Raw genomic sequence first — 5,081 nt, 5'->3', positions numbered from 1 at the left:
GGTATCTCTTCTGAGGCATCCTTTTTGTTATGCACTGTTCTAATGTACCATTCCTTATGCATCTTTTTTTTGTTTCTCACTCGAAAGATTATGGAAAGTTATTTAAAATCTTCTCAATATCGTGGATCATCACAACGTGAAGCAGTTATTCAGGTGCACTTTCTGATGGTGGAGAAAATGGTTTAGTGAGAGAAACATAGAAGTTATCATTAACATCTATGAAAGGGATATTCACATGATTGAAAATGCTCTACACAGTCAAACCTAAAACTGACTAGTTAAATAACTCTAGCAAATTTTCTTTAAACTTTTGCATATCTAGATTTAAATTTTTTATCGCTCTTTTATTTATTTATTTTTTAGCCAATTTTGTCTTTTATACCCTTTTCACATCTTTGTAGATATTTAGTAATAAAGTGAATGAGGTGAAAATAATTCGAGATATTCTCATTAAGAAATAATATGCTAACTATTACATTTTATACTAATGCTAGGTGTACTAAACAAGTAAACTTTAAGGATAAAGAAAAAGGACCAGACAAATGTTCCAATCTGAACCATTGATCAAATCAGATTGTGATGGATGGTGTTGATCAATTCAAGTAGAGATTGGGTACATTTGAGACTATCATAGAAAGGTGGACTGCTTTTGAAATGTACTGCTTCTGAAATGTACCACTATAGGTAAAAGATGGGTTTGCCCCTAAGAGTTGCGCAAAGACAAAATTGCCCTCAGACAATTGAAAAGGTCAGGGGGACTTCATTTATATTATGGAAGTTTGTGTTTTGTCACCAATATCTTATCTTCTTCATCTTTTTTTCTTCTTTCTTTTGAACTGGAAATCCAAAAGACTCTTCTTCCTTTCTTTATTTTGTATCGATACCAGAAGCTTTCATTAATATTGCTTGAATATTTGGTTCAATTTTAATCCAACTACATCATCTTTTTTAATTCATTATACTTTGTTCTTCAAATATTTTTCTAGGTTGGTATCGTTTTAATCATAGAACCTCGAAAATTTTAAGTTTTTTTTATTCGTTGCAATCGATGATTCAATTTAATTCCCCATTTTGAAAATACTATAATAATCTGACATACTCATATTTTCACAATGAGTCAAACAATGGTTAACTAATAGACTAATATATTGTTATAGTTTCTAAAAACTGAAAAAATGATTGACTTGATTAATTGACTTTGTGCACCTTTAAACCTTAAACGAAAAGGGCTAATATCACCACTAAACTTTCTCTCTCTACATATATATACATGAATTTTCACATGAACCTTAATGAGCAAGTGAATTTGCTCATTCACCGTCAGATATAGGCTTATTAAATCTAAGCCTCAGGATGCTTAGAATCTCCACCTTAGGATTTAACGTAAAAGACCAAATTTAATCCTAACATTTTAAGAGAAGTGTAAAATTAGATTTAACGTATGAAATTGTGCAAATTCAATCCTAACATTTTAAAACAAGATCAATTTTAGCTATACGTTTTCGAAAATTAGAAAAACTGGTTTAACTACTATTTAACTGTGACCTTCCAAAGATCAATTATGTCTAAGATATTTAGGTGTTGTTTTATAAAACTGAAAATTAAATTATGAAAAATAAGTATTAAATTTTAAGTGTTGAAAGTATTAAATAATACAACTGTTTGATAAATAGTAAAAATAAGTAGCGATATAAAAATATTAGTTTTTTTTTACATTATAAAAATATTTTTTTTTGAAATGAATAGATATGACCACAGTGGGAGTCGAACCCACGACCTTTTGATCCGAAGTCAAACGCGCTAATCCACTGCGCTATGCGATCAAGAATAAAAAATATTAATCGATAATGTTCAACTTAAAAGTTTTAAGTTAAATATTTTGACTTATTTAATAAGTGATTTTTAACTTAATGGACATTTTAAATGGTTGTAGAATTAAAGTTATCAAACACACTATGTAATTATTTACTATGTTATTAATATAGTTACAAAAAAAACAAACAAAAATATGCGAAACTGCTGTAATTTATCGACAAACTTGTTTGAAAGGTCCGATATGACAATTAAAAAACAGTCAAGCTATTTTTTTCAATAGCGCCTAGTCAAAATTGATCTTACTTAGAAACATTAGGCTTAAATTTGAACAATTTTATATGTTAGAACTAAAACTGCACTTTACTTAAAATATTAGGGTTAAATTTAGCCCTTATCCTATATATATATATATATATATATATATAGGTTTTATGTTTTTTTTTGTATATTAATTTGAAACCTATATTTGACAGTTTTTTCTGTGATATATGTAAGATAAGTTAACATTTAACAACCAATTAAGGTTGGCTTATTAAGCTTAGATTTCGAGTTGGAGTCATAGTGTAAGTATAGTTGGCTTGAATGATTAAGGATTTCAAGTTGTTTAAGCTAGATTTCGAGTTCAAGTCCTAGCGTATGTAAAAAAGTTTTAATTGGGAGAGAATCCACCTGAAGGGTGTCCGACGCTCTTCGAACCGGCCAACTATAAAAAAAAAAACTAACATTTAACATATTTGATATATTATGAAGCAAATTAGGTATGTTGATCAAGTTGTAATTAGTAAAAGACAAAAAAAAAACAGTAACTTTCAATGCTAATTTGGGCTTTGTCCATTACACAAAATTTGAAGGGCCGAGTTTATGCTTTTCGTCATAAATACAAATGGGCTTTCTCTTTAATTTTCCCTTTCATTTTCACGTTGACAAGCCCAGATTCATTACAGTTTCAAAAGTTATGGCCTTTTTTTATTATTATTTAAATAGATGGTGTTATGGAAAATGAAGTTAATATTTATAAATTTAAAATTACGATTCATTTTATAAGAAATTTTCCATTAAAAATATTTAGAGTTCGAATTTGAGTTATCTCTATTTATATAAATTTGAATTTTAGTACATTAAATAAGTTCCAATTTTCAACTTAAATGTTATTTTATATAGGAGATAAAAAACATGCTAATATTATATTATTTTATAAATAGTATTATGAAATTAAATTACAGGTTATTATATTAATTTGATGACAAGATAAGCTAATAATTCTGGTGTTCATATTTTTTTTTAAATGGATCTAGCTGTATAAAGATTTATTTAATGAATCCATATTATTTATTAATGCATGATAGACATAAATAATATAAAAATAAGTGAACCACAATTTTACAACCTATTTATGTAATTATATTTTAATTAATTAATGACGTAATCCAGAGGTGGAAGTTGACGACATTAATAGTTTAATTAATATATAAATTGACAGCATTAATAGCTTAATTAAATTGACTCAATTATGTGACATTTGAATAAGGACATTATCCATAATTTTCAATATTCCAGCCGAAAGTTTAAGTACTGTCTTAGACTTTCCAAAGAGGATTGTATTGAATACATAGGCACAACGAATATCAAAGTTTAATTATTATTTTTTTTATTTATTGTTAATACACTTCCGTATGCGAGTATTTTTTAGTTTGAAACGGTATAAAGTATGTTAAAATCAGAGGCGGATATAGAGAGGGGTTCAAGGTCCGGTCCTCTCCACCGGAACCATCATGATCAGAGATAGTTTCGATACTCCTGTTTCTATAAATTTAGAGGTTGTGGTGATTCCAATCCTCTTGTCTCTAATAATTTTTACATCCAAAATTGGCCCATGTTCTGTAAATCCAAAATTCTAATTTTGTAGTCTGTTATGCCCATTTAAATTTTTAAATATTTTGGCGTGTTAGCCCCTTCTTAAATCTAAATTTCTAAATTTTTTGACCTATTAGGTCTCCCTAAATCCGATTTTTTCTATTAGACACAATTTTTTTACATGTTAAGAATCTTAAACGCAATGTAGCTTAATTTTGAGAAGTTTTACATTGGTACTTAAAAATTGGTTCTTAACCACTTACATTATAACACGTATATATACAAAAAAAGAAATCGACTTAGTAATTTTTTTTTAAATGCACGTGTAAAATCGGTCCCCCAAACGACTAATTCTGTATTCGCCATTGGTTAGAATTCCATTAATAAATGAAAATGTAAGAATTTGAATCACTGACTACCTAATCCGAGAGGCTCTGATATCAATTTGAATCAACTATTTTATCCATGTCTTAAACTCTTAAATCTCATGAAGCCTATTACACCTAAAGCTCACACATATATAAATAAATAAGTAAACAATTGTTGATTATATAGGTTAAGAGTATAATTCCTTTCCAATTCGGATATACTTGAGGTCTGGGGTGAGATGATAAACTTGCGTCCCTTCATATATATATACATTCTATTTTTTTTATAAGTTGGAGACTAGATGTTTTTTTTTAAAAAATTATTAATACAAGGGATAAGGTACAAATTTAACCATATGATTATTAGGAGAGAGCGATTAGCATCTATGTACAAAATAATACAATTTTAAACCTAACGTTTATCAGTTAATATAGTTTCAAGCTTAATTGACGAAAATGAAATTTCTTTTATGTGTAATTTCATGTTCTGTCCTCACAGTAATCTCCACTGTTCTGATCACTCAATATGTTTTGAAATTCCACATTTGATGTCAATGAAACAAAACTCATTTTTTATCAACTAGGTTAGAAATTGCACTAATTCGTAAACATTATGTTTAAAAATGCAATGTTTTCTACATAGAAACTAAATTCACTCTCTTCCAAAAACCATTATGCTAAAGTTATACCATAAATTTGTCAACATATATGAATTTCTCACGAGGCATGAATGAGAAATTATTTATTCCCGATGAAAATGTAGACAGAAAAATATCATACTTCAATTTTAATAGTACGTACTTATACATGGGTAAATTACACCCATGACTTTGTATTTACTTTCATCATTGTTCGTGAATTTCAAAATCGAACATTATAGTCTTACTTTACACTTAAACAATATAATGAAATCACTGTTTTTAATTTTCTATATCACAATTTTTGAATATGTTTTTTTTTTATAAACGGTCACTTTTTCTCTCCTAATCAAACAACACCTAAACGATATCAAAAGCAAAAAAAATCAAATTATTTCAACCAATT

At 27.7% G+C, this 5,081-nt stretch overlaps 1 non-coding gene across 1 annotated transcript; it reads right to left on the bottom strand.

The window, feature by feature from the left end:
- Nucleotides 1-1,749: 1,749 nt before the first annotated feature.
- Nucleotides 1,750-1,823, bottom strand: TRNAR-UCG (transfer RNA arginine (anticodon UCG)). The gene has a single exon. It is a non-coding gene; the product is annotated as a tRNA-Arg (tRNA).
- Between the last annotated feature and the right edge of the window lie 3,258 nt (nucleotides 1,824-5,081).

Source organism: Euphorbia lathyris, chromosome 6 (genome assembly GCF_963576675.1).
Source record: "Euphorbia lathyris chromosome 6, ddEupLath1.1, whole genome shotgun sequence".
Lineage (NCBI taxonomy): Eukaryota > Viridiplantae > Streptophyta > Magnoliopsida > Malpighiales > Euphorbiaceae > Euphorbia > Euphorbia lathyris.
The sequence above is the reverse complement of the archived record's forward strand: the minus strand, read 5'-3'. Positions and strand labels throughout refer to the sequence as shown.